The sequence below is a fragment of the Telopea speciosissima genome, chromosome 9 (genome assembly GCF_018873765.1).
Source record: "Telopea speciosissima isolate NSW1024214 ecotype Mountain lineage chromosome 9, Tspe_v1, whole genome shotgun sequence".
NCBI classification, from domain to species: Eukaryota; Viridiplantae; Streptophyta; class Magnoliopsida; order Proteales; family Proteaceae; genus Telopea; species Telopea speciosissima.
The window spans coordinates 56,252,982-56,279,191 of record NC_057924.1 but is presented as its reverse complement, the minus strand read 5'-3'; the positions used below and the strand labels follow the sequence as shown (position 1 = coordinate 56,279,191).

Sequence of the window (26,210 nt, the reverse complement as noted above, 5' to 3'; positions counted from 1 at the left end):
GAGATCTTATGCGATACCATATATTACCCCATCTCGACGAGATCTCGACCTGATCGAGATCTCGCGACCCAAACTCCTTTTTATGAGTGCCAGATCTCAGCCGGAGGATCTCGGTGGTTTTGGTCATCTTGATGGGAAATCTTAGTATAAATACACTTATCTATGCAAACCTTGGTATACAGACACTTATTTATGCCTAATATCATTTAAGTAAATGGTCATTTTACTTAAGATACTATTCATAAATAAGCAAATACTCCCCTATTTGAATCCAATAAAAATAGTTAAAAAATCAAATTCCAAAAGGAAAAAAAATCAACCCCCCCGGTTCAAGAACAAAAATTGGATTTTCGGCGGTAAGTGTTAAAGTTTATATGTTGTAAGGGTACTTTAAGAACTAGTTAGTTTACTAGTTCCCTTATATTGTAAATTTCTGTTTTTACCTTTTACCTCCCTAGGGAGGTGTATGTAATTTGTTCTATCTCATTAGTGAAGTAATATAGGTGTGGTGGAGACAATTTCTCCAACACACAACATTGCACCATTTTCTCTTCTTCTCTTCTTCTCTTCTTCTTCCTCTCTTCTTATCCAACCTCCTACTTCCACCCTTTACCTTGTTCCATTGCACTCTCTAACTTCCAACTTGGTATTAGAGCACTCTTTTTTGGTTTGAGAGTTGAGTCACCTTCTTAATCCCTTTTCTTTCTTCTCTTTGGAATCCTAGGTTACAAAGGGGTTCCAAGGAAGGAACTATCATGCAAAGTGTTTGAAGATCTCTTACAAAGAGCACGAATGAGGACCATGGAGACCATGAAGGAGGATTTCATTTGAAGAAATAGGGCTTGGAGCTCAAATCAAACCAACCCAGCTAGGCAACAAAGTTACCGCCAGCTTCTAGGAATATTTTTCGTTCCCTTCTCCATTCGGTAGCGTTTGGAGCTGGAGTTTAGCTCTTTTGGATCGCCCTAGGGTATGTTTGCAACCCCCCCCCCATGGTCTCAGTTCAGGTTTCTAAGAGTTGCTGCTCCACAACTCCTCTTTCTCTTGGTTTTAAGGTACCGCCAGACTCTGTTTTCAGTCTGTGGTGTTTATGAATGTGGTTTGTGATAATGTATGCTGTTATTCTTGGTTTTGTGTTGTATGAACCCTTAATGTGGCTGTATGAACTCATTGTGCCGTGAAGCTTATGGTGGAATTGGATTTTGTTGAAGTATTTGCTTCCTAGACTGCAATTACCAGTGGTTGAAGTTCCTTTCTTCCTCCTCCCTTCGGGGTTCTGGTAATGAATTATTTATTCACCAAAAAAAAAAAAGTCAACTCAGGCTTTCAAGGCCCTCATCATTGCTCCAAGATATCTCACCAAAAGGAGTAATAAAGCAGCCCTCATATTGTGCTTTCATTCCATTCCATTCCATATCGCACAAGAAGTACTTATTACACTCCAAATAGGTACTATCCACCCTTAACCTCTTTAATTGTAATTATTTTGTCCTTAGAGTTGATCTTGAGTTTGTAGGACTCTTGTATTGATGTATACATTTAGGCTGCCCTTCCCTAACAGTTCGAGCTTTTAGGTGAAACGGTAGCGAACATGGTATCAGAGCAGGGAGGTCATGTGTTCGACCCCTGGGAAGTGCATTGGAAGGTTTTTTTCCCGATATTTCTTCTCTCTAGGTACCATGTGATCTTGGCCACATGCAAGGACTAGGTGCCATGCAATCTTGGCGACGTGCAAGGACCATGTGATCTTGGCCTACACGTGCGGGGGAGTGTTGATGTATACATTTAGGCTTCCCTTCCCTAACAGTTCGAGCTTTTAGGTGAAACAATAGCAAACATCTTGATCAAACTAAGGTTGTATTAGCCTAGACTGTAATTAGGTAATGCACGGATCCTCTTATCTTTAAAAGAGCTTTGTAAAGGATTCTCTTGTCTTGAAAAAAGAGTTTGTAAGGTGTAGTTTCCCCACCTATTGTATTGAAAGGGAACAACTAGTGGAATTCTCTCAGGTGTTGAGAGGAGTGGACGTAGACTCTTATAGTTGAACCACTATAAAATCCTTTATCTCTTGTGGGTGATTGTTTATTTATTTTAACCATGTAATTAATCTTAAAAAGAGACCAAATTCACTAGATACAGTCTATTCACCCCCTCTAGGTTGTTTTACATCTTATGGAGGTATTTAAGAAATTCCATTATAGGGGGAAAATGAGACGCGGGACCAAACAACACTTTTTTATCTTTGGTTCTAAGAAAATGCTGAAGGGGTTTGAAGCACATGCATAGGTAATGAGGCCATTCCAGAACCCACATTAGATAGGGGACCCTCTAAAGTTGCTGCAAGTCAAGTTTTTTTTTTTTTTGGTGATTATAGAATGTATGAAAGCCCCCAAAAGGGAAAACAAAAGTCCATGAAGGACTACAACACAAGCCCATAAGGCCAGCAAAAAACAAGGAGACAAAAGCCCACATGGGCATGTCCAATGCAACACAAAAGCCCACATGGACTAAAACAAGAGCAATGAAGCCCAAAGAAAGAAGAAGGGCAACAAAGACAATTCCAGGTAGGGTCCCCCAAAACCCTAGACAACATATCTCAACACAACATCTTCCTAGCCGCCCCGACGAAGTCAGGGAACCGTCTGCCAGAGACAACCAAGGGGGAGGGGCGCTGGCCTTGCGGAGGGCCATGGCCAAAATGGGCAGCTGGCCTAGCGAAGGAGAGCGCCATGATGGAGGGCGCCGGCCTTGCGGAGGGCAACTGCAAAGAGGCTGTCGACCGAGCAAAGAAGGCAGCCTTGCGGGCTGTAGCCTTGCAGCTGGCAGCAAAACGGCCGAAGGCCGAGCAAGCCAAGTGGAACCGGCAGGAGGGAGGCCAAGCGAGGCTGGTGGACGCAAGGCAGCAGACCAAGCAGGTAGGCGACTGAGCAGCGGTAGGTTGCAACCACCGGTGATGCAGACGATGACGGCGGAGGTGCTGACGAATGAGAGAGAAGCCAACCCAAACGATCAGTTGACGGAGGAGCTTACCTAGTGAAGTGGCTACCGAGCAAGTGCTGCCAAAACGAGCCTGGGATCCGACGGGGTGACTGCTAAGAAGGGCCGGCAACCAAGGGAACGGCAAGCCTAGCAGAAGAGGCGACCTGCCAGGCGGCGACCATACAAAGCGAGCAACCAGAGACTAAAGTTTGAGAGGCTTCAATCTGCGTTATTGGTACCGAACATAGGAAGAAAAAGTGGAGAAAGGGGGAGGAGGAGGAAGAAGAAGAGAGAGAGGAAGAGAGAAGGGGAAGGGAGAAGAGAGGTGGGGAGCAGCCTGGCCGTATGCAGCCAAGGGTTTTCAGCAAGAAAAAAAAAATTGGGAACCCTGAAGGGAATCAATAATCATACAGCTAATTTGTTTTTTGCACAAGTCAAGTTAAGTAGTAGCTTAACTATATGGCCATCCCTTTATTAGACTTCTCCTCCTGTAATCTCAGCCATCAAAGCTTTAAAAATTCTAACAAAGAATGGGTAAAAATTACAGTTTATTCACATATAACATAGTTCTTTTTGGCTGAAATTCACCACAATTGTAAGGGAAGACAAGGTATCTGGATCTTACATCATTACAAATTATAGTGTGTGGGGCATGTGTACAAGTACGTGTGGTCTGAGCCTGACCCCTAGACAACAAATTGGATTCGGGAATAATTCGAACGGAGAATTATTCGGAATAATTCATTTTGTTAATTTAAGAATTCGGTCAAAAAAATGGTCAAAGAAGCGGACAAAATAAAATTCGGATTCGAGAATTATTCGTTTTATAAAAAATAATTCGGACAAAAATTCAGACGTTATTTTTAATATTTGTAGTACATATTTAACATTATCAACCAATTATCATATGTGCATAATATATAAATGATATAAAAATTGGGATAACATTTATTTCATTAATCAAAAAGCATAACAAAGATTAAAAATCATAACCAATAGGATCTCCCTGTAAGGATCTCAAGTTAAACTTTGGGATGACATGCTGTTCTTGACTATATAATTTTTTCCTTGATAAACCTCAACTATATGATTGTGATTAAAACATTAGGTCAGTTTTTTTTTTACCTAAAATTAAAGTTGAGATTTTTTTAATTGATTTTGGATATTTTATTGAGTCACGCATGCCAAAATGTTTGTTCTTAACGATTCTATGGTTTTAAACCATCAACAAAAAAAATTATAGTTACTCGACCATTTTTTTTGCTATTGACTACTAAGTTCTAACCAAGAATTTCTACAAAAAAAAAGATTTCTAACCAAGAATTACATATTGGATAATTAATTTTTAACTTTTTTTAGGCAGTCATAAGTTTAGTCGTTTAATTCGCTAAATAATTCCCGAATCCGAATCTTTTTTCTTGTTTTTTGGTTTACCAAAAAACCAGGGTTTCCGATTTTTTTTTGGTTTTTTTTTTTTTATAATGACCGAATAATTCGGATTTGGTGAATTATTCGGTAAGTCTATATATCGCGATTTTTTTCGAATGTTTGAGTCCAATTTGGATTCGGACGAATAATTCGTAAAATTCGGATTCGCCGAATTATTCGCGAATAATTCGGCGAATTAAACAACTAGGACCTGACCAGCTTGTACCACTTGGATCAGGTGAACTGGATGTACATCATTACACACCTCCTCAATCTCTAGCTTTGGAAAACTATGGTACACTGAACTCAGCAAGGTCAGGCAGACCATATGGATTACTTGAGTTATCACCCAACCCAAACCGACCCATTTAATGTTCAAGTTGGAAGTTTCAAGTTGTTAGAAGATCTTTTGCTGGTTGGGTAATCAGGCTATGTAGGAACCTACCAGGTTTATTTGTTTCAAACAGATTAAGCATTTGAGCAATCCGGCCTGATCCTGACCCATCTAATAATAAGATTGGAAAGTGCATGACCAAACCAGGCATTAGTGCACAACAGCTGACATAAGCAGATTTTAAATGGTCGTCCTAAAGCTATTCTTCTGGTCTTCCTAAAGCTACCCCTCTCTCCTCCCTTATTTCTGTAGGCTCTTGGTCCCCTCCATCCTCTCTTAATCCCTCTATTCTCTCCCAAATCTGGTCGTCCCTTCCCCCCTTCCATCCTTCCCCCCCCCCCCCCCCCTCATGCGGATAAGGTTCTTTGGCTTCCTTCCCCCAATGGCATTTTTAGCTCCTACTCAGCCTGGAATTTTGTTCGAGACCCCAGTCCCAATGTCCCCTGGCACAAATTAGTTTGGTTCAAAGGTCATATCCCTCGCCACAGTTTCACAGCATGGAGAACCCTTAATCTTTGCCTCCCCACCCAAGCCTTCCTTCTCCGCCGCAACATCCTTGTCTCCCCTTCTTGCTCCCAATGTTGGAATGGCCACGAAGACATGCCCCACCTCTTCTTTGCTTGCCCTTTCACCTCCGCCATCTGGAAAAAAGCCCTTTCCTCAATCTGGCCCCGATGCAGGAGACATCTTGCCTTTGAGCGCGAATGGCTTTGGCTGGACATGACATTCTCTGGGACCTCTAGCTGTGACACCATTGGGAAGCTTGTTTTTGGTGCCGCTATCTATCATATCTAGATGGAAAGGAACCTCAGGAGATGGACTTCCAAATCTCGGTCGTTTGATTTGATTTGGAAAGCCATCTTCTTCGACGTGTCCTCCAAGCTCAATTTTATTCGTCACAGGCATTTTTACATAAGTACCATTTTAGGATCTATTTTGTTATTTCATACCCACATATTTGTTATTGAAAGGAAAGAAACAGCAATGGAAAAGGAAGCATCAATAAAAAAATTAAAAAAACTAAAACAGTCATCCCAACTCCATCAATAAAGGTAGAAGATTATTAGCATTTCAAAATCATACTATCAAGGATAGAATTCCATACCTAAGTTTTCCAAGGACGAGACCAAGTTCATTAGACCGAGATAGCCCAATATCTTCAGGAGAAATGATTTCATAAGTACTTCTATGTTTAAGCATTCCATCCTACAAAAGAAAAAATAGTGCAAAATTTTTTTTAACATTCTTATGTTCATTCTATATAAGAAAACATAAAATTAATTCAAAAGATCAATAAACAAAGAATTAAGTGCAGAAAGGCAAGTCAGAAGTTTTGTTTGGTGGAGAGAGTTTTGAGCTTGATGTGATTAACCCTGCTCCTATGTTGTTTGACATAACAATCATTTCAAAAGTCCGCGTTCAGGGACCATCTTCCAGACTAAAAATTGTGACTTAAAATGGCCATTTTCAACCTTTTCATTTTCTTGATTATTCAAGCCTTGTTGGAATGTCAATATTCATGGCGTGACAAGGGAAGATAATAATAGAAATGAAAACATTGAAGGGAACTTAGAAGTTGCGTAAATACGTGATGAGGAAAAGTTGATTGAAAAAGTGGTAAAGGACAAGGGTAAGGCTGAAGATGACCAGGGTTCAGGTGGGTGACAAAGGAAATGAGTGCTTATAAGTCAACATCTGCTATGGCCTTAAATAGAGCGGAATTGTGGAAGAGGAATCATGTATTGACCAAAGAACTTAAGGAATGGTTGAGTTATATTTCTTGAACTCACCACCCTTCCTAGTCATTCTACATAAATATGTGTTTATATTTCTGTATATAACTTGAAGATCTATGTAGATATGAATATAAAAAAGGAGTTCATAAGATTGGAAAACTAAATTTCTGGCAAAAGACTGTCTAAACCAACAGTTCTGAGTTGCACTGGAATGGAATATTGAAACCATGACAGTAACAACTCACCATTATTATGTTCTCCGGTCATTATGTATACATCAACTTTCTGCAACTATAGTTCTACAGAAATCATGTCGGCCTTCCAAAGAAGAAATTGGCTGCATTATTGATCTTTTATTCAGAGGCCACAATCAATACACTCTTTCTATTGGATTCTCGTTGGGTCCATTTGTTTTAAAGTCAACAAAACAAGGATATTCAGAATTAAACTCAACCAAAAAAGAAAGGAGAACAAAGGAAACTAAACTGAAAGAAAACCCTTCTTTAGAATTAGAAAATAGGCCCCTGAGGAGATTATGTTATGAAAATAGGTACATCTATTAAGTATTCTCCCCTATATTCCATGAATGGTTTTCTGAAGGAAAGTGTTTGGATATTTATAGAGGTGATGGTACAGGAAATTTAAGCATTTTAGGAAGATATTTGATAAGGAATATGCAAACCTGATGGATACCACTTTCATGAACAAAAGCATTAGCTCCTACGATAGCCTTGTGCGGCTGAACCATTAGTCCAGTATACTCTGCTACCTGGAGGAGAAAATTAAGAGATCACAAGATTTCAGAGAGTGACTCAACCAAAAGAACCATGCTCCTGAAAATAAAAATCAAAATACATGTTAAAATTTTTTATAGAGGTCCATTAGGAAATACCATCTTGCTTGTCATAACAATGTGTTTGGTGTTGATCCCGGTATAAAGCACCCCAGCTTCCCCCCATGGCATTTCAGAGTCATTACAACCTACATTAAGGAAGAGAAACAGGAAACCGTTAATCATTATATCGGAATCTGTAGCCTCACCAAAACAGATCTGTTGGCATAATTTTAGAAGGTGCATTTTGTGATTCCTACAGTCTAACTAGTTAAGCCAATTGGCACTTTCAAGTAGAACAAGTTAGCTCTAATTATGATTTTGGTTCTTAACAGAGGACAGCAGAATGATGAAATTACACTTCTCAAGAAAAGAAATTAGATAAATAAAAAGAAGCTAGGGAAAGGCAGACACAATAATTGGTAATTCAACCGCCATGTAAAGCCATGGATTTATTTTTCATGAAAATGAATGCATTCCCTCTTGATATCCGCATTAGAATATAAAGATAACACATTTCAGTATACAGTTTTTTGCCAAACCCTCCAACATTGACATGAACACACTCCAACTGTTTGATAATAATCCTAAGTCCTATACAAAGAAATCCTTACTTCTTCAAAGGAAGCATTTCCAGCTCTTTCTCCAATGCCATTGATAGTTACTTCCAATTGTCTTGCACCTGCAGACGCTCCCTGGATTCAAATGTGCTAAAAATGAATTAGTATTGGCAAACTAATGCTATCAATCTGCCATTACCCAAAAACTAAGAAAGAACAGAAAATAAGTGCAGAAGTGAAGGAATTACCAGAATTGTGCTAGAAGAAGCTTGGCCAAGATCATTGTGGCAATGGGTAGCGATGATGGCATTATCTATTCCAGGGGTGTTGGCTTTGATGTCAGCAATCAATTCACCAAATTCAGTTGGCAAGAGAAGGCCCACAGTATCACCAATGTCTACAGTCGTTGCCCCTGCCCTGATAACTTCCCCCAGAACCTGGTAGAGGAACTCCTTCTCGGCCCTGACAAGCAAGAAAGAACCATAGAATGAAATTGGGCTTGAACTTGGCAAACAAGTAGGGGAGGATAATTTTCCGCGGAGGATACGGACTGTGCGGTGTCAATCGGTTCGGTTCCAGAGAGTGTTGTTATGATTCGGATCCGAACCAAGAACCAAATCGGTATTTGGTTCTGAAATTTAATATTCAAACCGAATCTACTCGATTTTGGTTCTTACATGGTTTGGTTCCAATTCCTCTACTCAGTCCATATACTATAACATACATACTATAACATACATACTATAACATTGGTTTTTTTTTGGTAAGATATACTATAATATTGTAGTACAGTATAATAGTATTATAAAATCTAATACTACCATTAGTAATTTATACTATAAATATTAGTATTATAATGTATTATATATTATAATATATTAGTATTATTATAAAATAACATAATATAATATACTACTATCCAAATTCAGTTCGGTTTCGGTTTTGGAATTCGATTCCTATGCTTGATTCAGAATCGAACCGAAAACCGAATCGATTCTAAAATCTAACCAAATTTTATTTAGTTCAGTTCGGCTTGACTTATTCAATATGGTTTTGGTTTTGGTTTTCAGTTCCGATTATAATTTGACACCTTTACTGACTATGGCTAAAAATAAAATTGAACCCCCACCAGAGTCTCACTTTGGTATCATTTTTATTTTTGAGTTTTGCTCACAAAAACGTTTTTAGATTACCGCTACTAGTCTTTCCCGGACATGGCTCCTGTCAATCCGGGCTGTAGTGTTGCATGTGCTGAGATGAGGCGCTGTGCATTTACCGCCTTACCCCCTGCCCAACGCCTTGCCCGAGCAGGGGTAAGGCGGTAAATGCGCAGCACCTCACTCAGGTGCTACACATGGCTGCACGCTGCCCGAATTGACAAGATCTTTCTCCATCTTTCTCGGTTCAATTTATTGGCGTTGCTCAATTGGACTAGAACACATTTTTTTTTGGTAAAGGACTAGAACACGATTATGGATACGGATGATATACCATCCACCACTAGGGGTGCAAGTTTGGCTCTGTCGGCCCGAACCCGCCCGGGCCCGTCCTGAGCCCGAACAAGGTTTGGGCTAAGATATTTGGCCCTGAGGGCGGGCCAGGGCTGGAAATTACTGGCCCTGAGTCAGGGTTGGGTCGGGTTAGAGTTGAGGCTTCGGACTAAGCCTGGCTTGGCCCTGTTTTAAGTTATACTATAAAATATATATATTATAAACTTTAACATCACCCACATTTTGTTATAAAATATATAATATATGAAGATAATAAGTGATATAATATATTTTATTATAGTGTTATTTTACGTAAAATTGATAAGTTTCTCCTCGGCCCATTCCAGCCCATGCATTTCCTTCCCCCTCCCCATGATCAGGGTCAATCAGGGTCAACCGGACCCAACCCTGAGGGCGGGTCAAGGTTGGATTTTTCAGGCCCTGAGTCAGGGTCAAGTTGGGCCTGGGCCTGGGCCTAGGAAAGGGGACTCAGGGCTGGGCTAGGGTTCTATAAAGCCCGGCCCAACCCGACCCTGTTCCAACCCTAATCCACCTATATCTTGTGAGTTGTGATTACCTACCTGTGAATTACTCCCTAGTTCATGAGATACACGGGTAGTTATGTCGGGTTTTAGTTGGGTCGCTTAATCGAATTAAATCAATTGGTCTATCAATTTAATCAAGTTCGACCAAACCAATTAATTCAAAAAGGGTTTTCTTTGCCATCACTATGCCTAGTGAAGAATAATACTTCACTATTTGTGACATGGCTCCATGTGATGGAGGACCAAACAAACATCTTATTGGTACAATTTCAGCTTAAAATGAGTAGAAAAAGTAGCTAAAATTACAAAAAATGTCATTTTGTATTTTATATTCATTTTCATTTGATGGCATTTTGATAATTTTACTAAAACTAGGCATTGTGATTATGTTTCGTAATCTTGGTATCGGTTGGATCGGATCGGCTGGATCAGACCGGGATCGCCCAAACTCAGACAAATATGACACTTTTGCCCTTGTTTTTTTTTGTAAAAAATCTTAATTTTTTTTAAACATTTTTACCCTTGAGTGGATCAGATCGGTCTTGGTCGATACCTATCCGATCTGATCCAAGATTACAAACCTTGATTGTGACGCCTAGAAGGTAAAGATGTAAACGGATCGAATTTGGTCGAATAGTAGCATTATCATATTCGTATCCGATTATCTTCGGACTGATTCGGATAATATCCTATAAGTTTTTTGAAGGATTCGGATAATATTCTATCCATTGACATCTTTACCGTTTTGCTGATGAGGGTTAGGATTGAGATTTGAGAGTTCAGTAACTACCCTTTCTTCTACTCTTCTTAGTCTTTGATTTTCTTACATTTTCTATTTTTTATTTTATCTTATATATATATAGAAAATCTTAAAAAAGAATCACATTATCTTAACTTGAAAAATTATAAATAAAAAAAACTTAATCGGATAGATAGACACAAAGATATATTTAAGACATTTTATTACCTTCGGATTGCTAAACGAATCAGATAATAATCAGTCGAATAGGGGGATTATCATATTCGTATCCTATTAGTTTTCAAATGGATTCAGATTCTCCTAAACGGATACGAATGCGGATCAAATACGAATTTTCGAATATGTATCCTAAAACAAAACCCAAATATATAGTTTCGGACCTTCGGTTTCAGTCTTACTCAGGCATGGGCGTCTTGTCAATGCAGGCTTGGGTTTGAGTCGGTAGCAAAAACAGGAACAAAAAAAAAAAAGGGAAATAGACGGTACGAGTTTTAAATGACACAAATCTCCAAACAGTATGGTAAAAAAACGGAAATGAATGGCATGGGTTTTAAACGTTTTTTTTAGAGGACCTTATAAATTGATGGATTATTACCTGAATACCTACATCTAATATGTTCAAAACAACTATAACATCCAACATTAATGCATTTATATTCCACAACCCATTCCTTTCCAAAAAAAAAAATATTCCACAACACATTATAAGTTTCAAGAATAATAATAATAATAATAAGGGCAAGAGATCTCTACTTGGTCGCATGGTTTATACACAAGCGTCTAGGCCAATGGCAGAGCACGCCTAGTTATCTACCTAGGGAGCAGTGGTGTCATTTCACGGTGACCTGTGAGAGGGCGTAGGAAATACCACCAAGTAGGGATCTTTTTCCCTAATAATAATAAGGACCGAATTTTCCTCTACCACCCGATGAACATCCAGCCACCATCCTAGAGTTCACAAAGCCCCTATTAGGTTTTAGCATGTTCCCCAAGGTAGGTTCAGATGCACACGAGGGGTATTGGGAGGGTATTTTGGGAAACATGCTAAAACCTAATCGAGGCTTGTGAAGCCTAATATGGTGGCTAGATGTCCATTTGGTAGTGGAGGAAAACTTTGTCTGAATTAGAATAACGGATAAACATGAAATAAAAGGGATTGTAGTTTTTGTTTCTGCGTAAGCAATTGTTTCGATATGGTTATATTTTAATTAGCACATGTGTCAAATAAAAATAGGAGTCTTATGCTCCCTTATCGGTATATGGATCAGGATCGTCTCCAGGGAGTAGGGAACACCCAGGGTGCTGCCAGCCGTTGGGTTGTGCCGCACACATCCCTAGGCATGCGCCGAGATGTGTGCGGCATAGCTCAGCCGCTGGATGCCCCCTGGCAGAACCCTGGGCGCATGCCTCCCTAGAGATGAGCTCAATTCTCGTTATATACTCTACATACCTGAAGTGATTTAGGAAATTGTTGTTGTTGTTGTTGTTTTTTTTTTTTTTTTTTTTTTTTTTTCCTTATTGTTATTGTTATCCTACTTCTTATATGAAAATTTTATTAAATAGTGTTATTACAACTGCAATTCGTTTTGACTTGCGAACCTTACTTAGGATTCTCGGAAACCGACGTTGGTGTGGGATCCGTTTTGAATTGAGAACCTCACTTCTTAATTAAGCCTTTTTTGGTAAAGCCCTTGGTTTTTTGATAAAAATTGGGCCCTTAAATAGGATACACATGGTGTTTTTTTGGTTTCAAACAAACGCAAACGCCTATAAAACATGAAAGGCAAAAGTATGAGGTTTTTTTCCGTTTGTTTGGGAGGCATATGGTAAAACATGTTTAAAACCTCAACAGTGGGCTTGACACCTCAAGGCATATATGCCATAAGTGAATGGGGTTAAGCTCTAGGCAACGGCTATTAAAAATAGACTTAATTGCCTCTTTTCACTTTAGGGTTAATTTGAACTTAACAACGGACTCAAATTGGAGGCCATTATCGTAATTTTTGGGCAAAAAAGGATCAAATAATGAAAAAAAATGATGAAAGAACGCAGCCAACAACCGCAGATGGCGATTGAATCGGATCTGGCTCTCCTCCAACTGTGGCAGGAGCTGGAGGGTCCAACCTAGCAAAAACAACCAAAAACAGAGGGGGTGGCATGGTCATTTCGTAGGAGGCCCACTTGGGTCCCACCTATGAAATGACCAAAAAAACCCTTGTTTTGTTGGGCTGGACCCTCCAGCTCCTGCCACAGCTGGAGGAGAGCCAGATCCGATCACAAGGGAGAAAAGAGCAAAAGGAGTCCTTGCGTTTATGATAAATACCGAGCTTCTAATGACATGGTTATCATGCACGGTATCGGATTTGGTATCAGTCATCTTCAAAATGGATATGGTATTCTTACGGATCGGTTGTATCAGACAAGTTTACCGTTGATTTTTCTTAAAAAAGCAGTTTTTTTTTTTTTGTGTGGCTACTTTCACCTTCAAAAACCATGCAATATAGGCGATTCAATACTGTTACCTCAAACCATGTTCCTATCCCACTCCATTAGACACAACCGCAAACCACAAGGATCTCTGATATCTGAATTTTATGCAAGTAAGAAAAGATACGCAGGATGTGGAATTGTGGGATTCGGCTCCTCTCCTGGGAGCCCAACGCTCAGGGAATGCCTAGGGACGAATCTAACGAGGCTGGACTGCTAGGAGCACTGGCCCCACGTGGCACACCAACTTGAACACGCTCGGGTTTGGTAGGATTTTCTGTTGTATTATCAATTGATAATAGCAGAGAATAGAGGGGCAGAAACAGATTCTTATAAAATCGATAAAACAGATATGACAATTATAATTAAATACCTGGTCCTTGAAGAAGTAGACGAAGGCAGGTGAAATCGTATTGGATACTTTTTTTAAGGTTTTTAAGCGCCTCTATTTGTGCATTAGAGTTGACTTACACTTATACCTCCAAGATTAAATCACTCGAATTGGAAGTGAACAGGAACAAAAGTAGGATACACCCACAGAGCATACAAAATACGTATAAGTGTAATTGGTTGTGTGAGTAATAGACATTAATGTTAGAATTTTAGTTCTAATAAAATTCCATATGGACATAATTAAATCCCTAAACCAGGCTAATTAGGGTTTTGGTCTAATAAAGTGGGGTCATTAAGTTATATTAGAAGTCTAATGTGGACTGGCTTAGTGTGGGACAGATAGATTCCTATTGGGACTGTGATGAGTCAGACCCTATAGGGATTACTATATAAGGAGAGCTAGGTCCCCCCTCTACCCATCACAACTTATTATTCTCAATTGCTATTGAGGAGTGCATTCTTGAAAGAGAGGGAGATATTCAATGTTCGTCGTCCCTGCGCATTCGGTATTCTCATCAGGCCAGTTACTTTGGGAATAGAGGGGAAGCACCTAGATCTTTGTTCTTTATTTTTCGCTGCAATCATCATCACTATGGATGCGAAACAAGGTTGGTGGTTCTATCCCTATTTTCTATTATTTATTTGATTGTGTTCTTGAACGTCCTATGGAGATCCTGGCTTTTGGGATTTTGTCCCTATTCGGATCGATTCATTCTAACATGTGGTATTAGAGCCTCCGTAGATCCGTTCTTGAATCTATATGGATTCAAAATAATAGAACATAATAAGGGAATTGAAAAATTTTTTATTCGAATCAAGGTTTTTAGGGTTTTTTTTTTAGTTTTCCAAAAACCCGTATGGACACTGGCATTCTGCCAATTTTTTTAGCCGTTGAAAACAAAATCTGATCACATGGGGGCTTAGAGCTCGGAAAATCAGAAATTTCGGTGGGTGGATCACCGTCGGCGGCTGTCGGACGTGCTCTCACGCACCGGTGGCAGCCGCGGGTGATCTCACTCGTCGGCAGAAGTTAAGGAAAAAAAAAAAGAAAAAGAAGGAATCTGGGTTTTGCTATCGTGCGCCTGATATTATTTTTGGGCGTTGTTAACGTGCGCCGGTCGGGTCGGCTCGACCCATTTCACAACCCGATGACCCAAAATTTTGACCCGGGTATGCTTGACCCGATCCCGGTTGAACCGGTATCAAACCGGATTGGTTGGACCGGGTTCAATACGGAACCAATTTGGTTTGGCTGAACCGGTTTGACCACACAGACCAGTCAAACCAGTACAGTCAACCGCTTTTGCCCTAAAACTTTGATCGGGCTTTCTGGGGGCTACGAGACTCCGTTTGGGGTCCCGTTTTTTACGTTGGTTCTGTTTTTTTGTGCTCTACACAATGGTGCCCTCTGTTTTAATCAGATATGCATATTTTAAATATTTTTGGTATTCTATTGATGCATGCCCTTTTATGTAATTTATCGGTTCGTTCCATTGGGAACCGAACTAATTTTTTGACTTGCTGGAATACCTACTTTGATGAACAATACTGTTGGCATATTTGTGTTAATTTTGAGATAGTTAAGCCCCTTGTCATAAATAATAAAATAACACAATTTGTTTTAAGGATGTAAGTAATTTTGGAAAATCCCAAGAGAGGGTTTCATGGGTTCGACAGGATGCAGCCGCCAAAGCGACCTTCCTTGTTAGATTTGTGAAACACCGGTCTCATACAGTTGTGGGATGTCCTTCAAATCTGATGTGTGGTCATACACCCAAAAGTGGTGATCATGTATTGGTACTTGAAGGGGTACATATACATTATGCATATGAATAGGCTGACCCTAGAATTCTGCACACCCAAAGGTGGTGGATTTTGAAAGTTGAGTTGTATTCCCATGGCCACTAGTATGTAGGGATTTTTACAATTGCATGTTGGGAATTCAGCCCAAAGGTGTTTTCACAACGATGTGTGTAAAATTCTCATTAGCTTATAAGGTTTCAAGCTGTACTTGCATCATGCTGATTATTGTACTGTTCATTGTTTAAATTTTCAGTCACCTTTTCTGTCAATAATAACATGGTCACTATTGAGATTCTTACTAGGTCAAATTTTAAAAAGTGGAAAGAGGACATTATGTTTGCCATGGAGATGGCAAATGTGCATACGTCCCTTGTTATAGATAAACCAATGGACCTAATAGCTGATAGTACTGAGGATTAAAAAAAATTTGTGCATTCTGCATGGGAAAAGAGTAATCGCTTAGCTGTACTATCTATAAAGAGGTCGATACCAGAACACCTTAAGAGTGGTCTACCTGATAAATGTACTGTCAGGAAATTGCTAGATGCAACTTCCAAGAGATACCAAGTTTCATCGAATGCTGAGATTGGGAGACTTCTGCAAGGGCTATTTAATATGGAATATCATGGTTCTGGGGTTGTTAGGGATTATATTGTTTGGATGGTTGACTATCGAACCAAAATCAAAGCCTTGAATATTGCTCTTCCTTATGCCTTGATTGTTCATCAAGTTCTTAATACCCTACCTTCTGATTTTGACGTCATCAAAACCAACTATCTTTCCCAGGATGGTGTCTGGAGTATCGATGACCTTACTTCTAGGGTTGTATATGAGGAAGAGAAACTACTTGTTATTTTCAAATCCCATGAGAGTGAAAAGTCTAAAAATCATACTCATAAGTCTGCCAATAAAGAATGCGATCGGATTAATAATTTGGGACCCAAGAAAAAGAGTGATCACTGCTTCTTTTGCAAGAAGAAGGGTCACATAAAGAATGACTACAAAAAATACAAGACTTGGTTATCAAAACCCAAGCCATCAGGTATTGATTCTTTGGTTTTTGTTTGTGAATCCAATCTACCAAAAGCCTCATCCAGTTATTGGAGGCTAGATGGTGGGACAACTAACTAAGTTGGTTTCACCATACAGGGATTCATAAATCGGAGGAGGCCAAATCAAGATGAATCAAGGCTTTTCGTAGGGAACGATGGATATGTTGACGTAGAGTTCGTGGAAGATACCATTTTATTACTAGCTTCTAGTTTTAATTTGACTTTAAAAAACACTTTTTATGTACCGTCCTTCAGGCGAAATTTCATTTCATTTTCAGTATTGGACATTGGTAGTTACCATTTTGAAATAAAGAACAGTATGATAAATTTGTTTCAAATAAAGTTGGTTCCTACATTACATCCAATGGATTGTACAGACTGTGTTTATCTCCCAATGATATCTACGCCTTCTATAATGTTGAAAACGTTGTTTCCAAAAGACCATTACCTAAAGAACAGTCTTTCACATTGTGGCATAAGATGTTAGGTCATATTTCTAAGGCAAGAGTGGAAAGACTGATAAAGTCTGACATCCTACCTACTCTCGAAAGTGATCTAGAAACTTATATAGACTGATGTAAGGGAAAGATGACCAAGATAAAGAAGAAAACTGTAGTCTATAGTTCTGACCTGTTGGAGGTCATTCACACTAACATCAGTGGTCCCTATTCAACCACATTGTGTAGAAATTTTTTATTTCATCACTTTTAACAGACGACTACTCCTGATATGGCTATCTGTTCTTAATTAAAGAAAAGTCTGAATCTCTTGACAAGTTCAAGATTTTTGGGACTGAAGTTGAGAAACAATCGAAAAAAATTATTAAAATTGTTAAATCCGATCATGGGGGTGAGTATTATGGTAGACATGGCGATACTGGATAGCTTAAGGGCCTATTTGCCAAATACTAAGAGGACTCTGCGATAGTTGGTCAATTTATTATGCCAGGAAGTCCTGAGAAAAATGGTGTCGCCGAAAGGCATAACCGCACTGGCGAAGAGTATGATTAGTAAGATAAATTTTACTTAAGTTCTTATGGGAGAAGTTTTTGAAAACTACTCCTTGTATCCTTAACCATGTAGTTACTAAACCCAGAAACCATCTTAGAGTTTTGGTGCCCTGCAGAAGTAAAACTATATTATCCAACTTTGAACAAGTTGGATCCTAGGACTACTCGTTACTATTTTGTAAGCTACCCAGATCATTCGAAGGGATATAAATTTTATAATCCCTGTGGAGGCACTAGGATTATGGACTCATAGACAACGAAGTTTTTGGAATTTGATGTGGTCGAAAAAAATGATTGTTCTTAGACTGTTCAAGATAGTGACATGGTTGGTACATTAGTACCTATTCTTCTACCTATTCAGACGGATGTGGGGTATACTATGGCATTGGTTACACCCGCTGGAGTTCAGGAGCCTGATATTGATACGGTCCTTAACATTCATGTAGCACCGGATGAGATTCCTCTTAATCAGGATGCGGTTGAGGATCCTATCATTGATGCAGTTCCAGCTGAGATTCCTTAGATTCAGGGTGAGGCAGTGGTAGCACCATTACGAAAATCCATTAGGGAGAGAAATTCAGTTATACCGTCTATCTATGAGGTCTATCTGGGAGAGCATGACTATGACATAGGTTATGTGGTTGATCCAGCTACTTATTCGGGCGTTGTTTCTAGTCCTCCGTTAGATTTGTGGTTTGATGTAATGAGAGATGAGGTGAAATTGATGAAACATAATGATGTTTGGGAGCTTGTTGAATTAAACCTGAGGGTCTTGCAGTGGATGGTTAAGACCATCTTGCATGGACTCAAGAAGTCTATTTACGGTCTCAAACAAGCTTCTAGGCAGTGGTCTTTGAAGTTCGACAGTGTTGTGACTTCATTCGATTTTATGGAAAAATAAAGTGGATCAGTGTATATATCACAAGGTCAGTGGGAGCAAATTCTGTTTTCTCGTATTTTATATGGATGACATCTTGCTTGCTAGCAGTGACCTAGGGATGTTGCATAAATGAAAGCAACTATTATCTAGGAAATTTGACATGAAGGACCTTGATGAGGTTTCTTTTGTCCTTGGCATTGAGATCCATAGGGATCGTTCTCGTTGTTTACTAAGTTTTTCTCAGAGGACTTATGTTGATCGTATTTAGGAGAGGTTCAGTATGCTGAATTGCAAACCTGGGAATGTTCCTGTTCTCAAACTGAGCTTAACGCAGTGCCCGAAAAATGAAGCTGAGAAGGATGACATAATGAGGTGCCTTATGCTAGCGCACTAGGTAGTATCATGTATGCTCAGGTCTGTACCAGACCGGATATTACCTTTGTGATGGGTCTTCTTGGCAGATATCAGTCAGATCCTGGTCTTAGCCACTGGGTTGCTGCCAAGAAAGTATTAAGGTACTTGAAGGGGACAAAAGATTATATGTAACATAAAGACATATTCATGAACTCAAGCTAGTGGGTCATACAGATTCTGACCTTGCTAGCTGTGAGAATGATAGGAGATCCACATTTGGTTATGTTTTCCTGATGGTAGGAAGGATAGTATTATGGAACAGTACAAAATAGACATTGGTAACCACATTGACTATACAGGTAAAGTTTGCAGTATGCCATGGGGCTACTACTCAGGTTATTTGACTCAGGAATCTCATAAAGTAGTTGACCATTTTAGATTTTGTGGATAGACCCATCTAGATATATAGTAATAACAGTTTTGCTGTGTTGTTTATAAACAACAATAAAGAACTTAGAGGGTCTAAGGACATGAAGGTCAAGTGTTTGACCATAAAGGAGACAGTAAAGAAAGGTGACATTGCAGTGGAGCATATTGGTACAGATGATATGGTTATAGATCCCCTAACCTAAGGTTTTCGCCCTTGTATTTTGAAAGACATGTCATAAGCATGGGTTTAGGTGCATCATGGGATGCGGTTGGTTAGTGGGAGTTGTTTTGCTCCATTGTAAAATAAAGTTTAATTTCATCTGTAATTTTTATCGTGTGGTAAATCTTGGCTTATATGTATCAGTTGTCATTGCATGCAAAATTCTTTTGAACACTTGGGTGTTTCATTTATTGACATGATGTATATATATCTGGTTTTAAAGTCTTAAGGAATGTGTTAACCTTAAGCAATGCTGGGGGATTAAGTTGTTAGCCTAAAGGTATATCTTGTAACACATAAAGTATAACTCGAGTTATTTCTGATGAGACATACAGATTCGTTAGAATCACAAAGTTTATTTCTCTAGTGAGCCTGTGCCACTTAAAGAAGAGAAATTTTAGACTGATAAATGGATAATACATAAGGAATCACTACGTGAGTATTATCTCATTGCCACACTATCACATGGCATCCATATTAGTAGAGTTGAGGGCTCTCGTGACCATGGAAGGCTTTGTGTCGCTTGATCATAGTTGCAGTTACCGCCATGATTCGGTGTCTAAAACTCTATGGGATAGGATTGACTTTCTAATATGACCTCTAGACCAATTTATTTTAAAAATTGTGCACATAAATTTTTCTTAAAGAGTTGTTAGCCTGTGATTTGTTTTGGTCAAAACTGTTTTTAAATCCTTTTAAAAATAAGGAATTTAATATAAGTCCAAGTGGGAGAATGTTAGAATTATAGTTCTAATAAAATTCCATATGGACATAATTAAATCCCTAAACCAAGCTAATTAGGGTTTTGGTCTAATAAAGTGGGGTCATTAAGTTATATTAGAAGTCTAATGTGGATTGGCTTAGTGTGGGCCAGATAGATTCCTATTAGGACTGTGATGAGTCAGACCCTATAGGGATTACTAAATAAGGAGAGCTAGGTCCCCCCTCTACCCATCACAACTTATTATTATCAATTGCTATTGAGGAGTGCATTCTTGATAGATAGGGAGACATTCAGTGTTCGTCGTCCCTGCGCATTCGGTATTCTCATCAGGGCAGTTACTTTGGGAATAGAGGGGAAGCACCTAGATCTTCGTTCTTTATTTTTCGCTGCAAGCATCATCACTATGGATGCGAAACAAGGTTAGTGGTTCTATCCCTATTTTCTATTATTTATTTGATTGTGTTCTTGAACGCCCTATGGAGGTCTTGGCTTTTGGGATTTTGTCCCTATTCGGATCGATTCATTCTAACAATTAATTCACACCCACACCCAGACCTAGACCCGTCCTCGGCCCGGTTCAAAAGAACCACAAACATGAGAGAATAGTGAGAGAATAGTGACTCCCTCTCAAAGGGACTTACACCCTTATGAAACACATCTACATATATACCCCTTGAATCCTTCTCAAGTTTCCATTGTGGGACTAAACCAAAAGGCAAAAGTAAGGAGCTCAAGTGAGTTAGAGAAAATTTCAAAAAGCAATTTGGAGGGAAATGATATTTTAAAACTTTCAAATTCCAACATTTTCATCCTCTCAGTGCATCACACTTAAGAATCCAACCGTAAAAACATGGGTAGTAGCCTCTTTTTATATTCTCAAGTGTTGGGTAGACGGTTGGTTTCTCAAGTGTGGTGCACTAGGCAGTAAAAATTCCAAATCGTAACCCCAAGGGGCAACACAGTTGGCAAGGGACGAGGCCTAAGGAAGTTTAAGGTCCTGAGTTCGACTCCGCCTCCTCCCTTGGGGCCACCCGCCTGAGAGGAAACTCCCTGATGAACATGGGGCCCTAGTATCTCCCGGCTCGTGGTGTTGCTGGGTCATACACGAGCCTTGGAGGTTTCAGTTGGCCAAATGCCAAACACCTCCAGTTCCCAAAAAAGAAAAAAAAAAATAATCCCAAATCGTAGTTACTCTATATTGTGAGAGAGAGAGAGAGAGAACCAACCTTGAAGCATCTTCAGCACCAAACTCGACGTCCTCACATCCCAAGCTCCTCGCATAAGCCACCATCTCTGTCGCTATCTGCAACACCTCCTCCCTCGTCTTCCTCAACTTATACTTCATGTGGATCTCACTCGTCGCAATAAAAGTAAGAATCCTTGGCCGCTTTGCCCACTTGATGGCTTCCCATGCCATATCAATATCACCACGGTTGCACCTTGCAAACCCACATATAACGGGTACATGTCCATTCTCATCGATACTATTTCCAACTTCCTTTGCAATCATCGTTACAGCTTCAAAGTCTGCCTTGTTAGAAGCAGGAAAACCTGCTTCGATCACGTCAATGCCGAGCTTTGCGAGCTGTCTGGCGATATCAAGCTTTTGCTTGCCATTCAAGGCTGCACCAGGGGATTGTTCGCCGTCACGAAGTGTTGTGTCGAAGATGCGGATGTAATTTGGGTCAGCGATGTGATTGGGAATGTAGACTGGACGGTGGGAGGGACAGCATTCCATGTTGTTAGGAGTGCTTTCTGCTCTGAATCAATCTGAGGGCACTGAAATGAAACACAAGGGTGTTAATTAAGAAGAAGAAGAAGGGGGAACGTACGTAGTCTTCATACTTAAAAGTGATAACACAGGACAGAAGTCAGGATACACAACATTGGGATTTGAGCCCAAAAAGCAACCACCACATAGATCCTCGTAATGATCCTCTTACCCCCACTCAGGCAAGGCGTTTGGACAGGGGTAAAGCGGATATTGCACACAACATCGTATTTGGGTAGCACAATCCTGCCAGGTAGCTCGATAATAGAGGATCCAAATTGAAAATGGATTGTTACCATTTTATATGTGATTATATGTATAAATATTATCCATCAATAAGCACATGCACGACGTGTGGTTAAGGATAATTCACAAATTGTAGGACTTCACCCTTTATGCTACGCTTGGTTGGGAGGAGAATTAAAGGGAAGAGAATTGAAATTTTCATACTTAAAAAAGAAACTTTTGATCAACAATTGCATAGCTTAGTTGGTGAGTTGTGGTGCGCTTCATGCCCATGCTCACCAGGAGGTCTCAAGGTCGAGTCTCCTGGCTGGTACCTTACCCCCTCCCCAGGTCACTCCCCCCCTTACAAATAAATATATTTATAAGCTCTCAATCTGAAAATAAGAAAAGAAAAAGAAACTTTTGGAATCATTACCCCATGTGATTACATCACTAATACTAAATCATACAATATTTGGTTATTAAATTTCACTTTACATTGCATCCAATCACATGGGATAATGATTACAAAAATTTCTTTTTTTTAAGTATGAAAATTTCCCTTCCGTTCCTTTCAATTCCCCTTGCAGCCAAATGAAGCCTTAAGACTTTCAACGATGATCTCCTTTCTGATCAGACTCCCACAAGGATTCAATTTTCTTTCGGCGGTTGTCAGCCAATATTGGATTCCAAGCACCAACTCTCAGTCGGACCATGTCATTCCATCCTATAACGACAGTGATAACAACCACATAAAGGAATCGATCAATCTTTCACTCTCTTGCGCAATTACTCTACTGCTTTGTATTGTTGCCTGGACAATTAACTTAAGCATCGGTAAGTCCCCCCCTCCTTGAAATGACCCCCTATTCCTCTCCCAAATAAAATATTAAGACAAGAGATCGCTACCTGGTCGCGTGACCCCTATGCCAGTGCAGGTGCCAATGAGAAGGCGGGCAGGAGCATCAACATGGATGTGAATCTTTTATTTCAAGGGGGTGGGGAAACGCGGGGTAGGAACATAATTATATGCTCTCATGTGTCTCTATGCCACACAACCATGTAGTGTTTCTCCCCCACCCCAAAAAAAAAAAAAAAAAAAAAAAAAGAAGAAGAAATTAGGTAGAATTTTTCGTTATAAAAATAGCTATGATATCAACCGATTTGTTAGTGAATGGTAATCAATTGCGATTATATAAAGTAAAACCTAAAAAAATGTTCAAATTTTGAACAAAACATAACAAATTGATCAGGCATTTCTAAGGAATGTTACAATTTTGAAAAAAAAAAGTATAAATTTTTAACGTTTAAATTTGAAAATTATAAAACTAAAAAATACAACAGTATAATCACATAAATTGAGAAACTATCATTAAATATTTGTATTCAAATTTTAAAGTTTAAAATCAGGGGAAAAAAAACACTTCTTGGTCGCGTGGCTCCTCCGCATAACACATGAACGTGCAAAATTACTATTCAACCTCCTCCTGAACTAAAAAATCCATTCATGTTGATGTTCCTATACACGCTATCATTGGTCTCTGCACTAGTGTAGGGCTACAAGACCAAGTAGTGATCTCTTGCCAATAAATAATTGTGTGACGTCATGCCAATACTATTTTAGATGGAAGAGAACAATCACATTACCCATGAATACATTTTTAAGACGGAGTAAGAAAAAGCTACAAAGCTTAAATTATGAGCAACTTTACTAGCAGTTGAAGACGCGCCACCTCATGAACTCCATTCACACCCAAAGGGAGGGAAATCCGGAATTTTTATCCTCTCAATTACACTGTCCGTACTTGACGTCAAGAACATCTAATAGAGGGAGGTAGGTCTCACGTGAACCTCACCTCGAACAGTATATTCGGACAAAGGTTAGGATAGTCATTTCTACCTCCTCTGTTAAATTACGGACAATATAATTGAGAGGATAAAGATCCCTCACATCCACAAAATTTTCTTTTGATTTCTTCTGTAACTTTAGTGGATCAAGTTCTCGCACGAGAATCATTCTGCGAGAATGAGTGGGCTTCATGAGGCAAAAAAGAACGTACAGGAATGCCTCTCGTACGGTCGTACCCGTACCAAAACACAAAAAAGAAATGGCTCTCGTAATCTCGTACGAGCACGTGCACCGAAACGAACAGGTCTATGGACAAAAAAACAAATAAACAACGAAGCATTTTGGCGTACTCGTGGACACAATCATACCATACCAGTAGAACATGTGATGCCCTGTGTGGACCAAAAGTTTTCCACTTTAATCGACCTCGTTCCAGAACCCTGAGATTAGACCGATCATTTCTAGGCCATGTGGAACGGTTGCAGGATCGGAAAATTCGTTTGGATCGGACGATCCGATCTGATCCGGTCATTGCAGCTTGTCGATTCCTTTTTGCAGCTTGCATCACTCGCGGAACGATCACGAACCTTGGGAAGTCCGGAGTTCGAATCTACAGAGACTAGGATCTACTGGTCTACCGATTCTACCCTGAATCTGTGATCTGCTATGCTTGAAGTTCACGGACAGGAGAGTAAGGATCCCAAGTTTGGAGTTCTAATATGTAGATCTGCTAGTTCACCGACTGAAGTTCAATGTTGGAGCTAATACTTCGAAGTTTCAAGCGCCTCTATTTTTGTTTTTTCAAAACCCTAACTTTTGCCCTAATTTCCATAATCTGTAAAACATGATTTTCGCTCAAGTTTGGAGTTCTAATCTGCAGATCTCCTAGTTCACCGATTGAATTTCAAGGTTGGAGCTAATACTTCGAAATTTCAGGCGCCTCTATTTTTGTTTTTCCAAACCCCAACTTTTGCCCTGATTTCCATGAATCTTTAAAACATGATTTTTGCTGAAACAAGTATTATGCATTTATGATGTTTTTGGTATGGTGGTCATTTGGTATTGTTGTAAAACCTATCTCTCTCCCTCTCTTGTTGTTCTTCAAGAACCCTAACGGACTAACCCTCGCCCTGATTTCCATGAATCTTTTAAAATTCGTTAGGTTGGATTTTTTTTTTTTAACTTTTTTTTTATAAAATTTGTATATTATTTTGACCGATACCAGTCCGATCCGATCGGATATCACAACGCATGCCGAACCTGGCCGATCCATAAAAAACAATTTTTGGGTGTTTTTACTGATCCAGATCATAGTTAGCAAAAACGGGAATGATAAAAAAACGGAGTTTTATGGTATGGGTTTTAAACGGTAAAAAATTGTCAAGGGATGGTCAAATAAAACGGTAAAGAAAAAAACAAAAAGGTTAAAAACGGAAGATGAACGGTACGAGTTTTAAACGTTTATATTTATAAAAAAGGGAACAAAAAAAAAGGCACTATCTTCATATAAATTAAGGAATTTTTATTTGTAATACATGCTTCTATTTTCGGTATCTATGCATTGACCTTGAGTTGAAGGTGATATCATGAAAAATGTAGCCCTTTGAGTCATCTTTACGTCGGTGAAAGAATCAGCTCAATCAGAGTTCAGGAGAGAGAGATATGGTCAGTTAAGTCTAATGTCTTAAAAAACGTCAAAAAAACCGAGAATATGTTTTAAACGCATTTAAAACAGGAATACTTGCCATTTGCCCTTTTTTACTGTATGTTTGGGAGACATATCGTAAAATGTGTTTAAAATGGTTAAAAACGGAAACGTGTTTAAAACAGAATTTTAAACATGTTTTTGCCAACAGTGATCCAGATTGATGTATACCAATTCAATCCGGATCCCAATCCGGAAAAGTATTGCCCTTGAGTCCTTGACCGATCCATGAATTTTGAACCTTGGGTCAGGTATTGGATGTGTAAGGTTTTCGTTGATTTAGACCATTCGTTGGCATGCTGATTCTTTTCAGACAACTAGTACAGCAATAAGTCTCAAAGTTTTGTTGATCTTGTGGAGAGGATCCCTCCAAGCCAAACCCATTCCCGCCATTCATGCTTTTGATAGCTCTATTTTTTTTTTTGGGTGTGTATTTATTGGTTTATTTGGGCACATGCCATTTTCTTGGAACAATTTTATTTCATCTACAATAAAAGAAGAGGTATACAACAGCTACCTTGCTAGGCAGCGGAGGTACGTTGGTTTGCAACAATAGAAAAGATTGAGTCAGAAGACTCATAAGTC

At 39.3% G+C, this 26,210-nt stretch overlaps 1 pseudogene; it reads right to left on the bottom strand.

The window, feature by feature from the left end:
* The window catches only part of LOC122639137, a 92,757-nt pseudogene extending 70,912 nt beyond the window's left edge, over window positions 1-21,845 (bottom strand).
* Window positions 21,846-26,210: the final 4,365 nt, after the last annotated feature.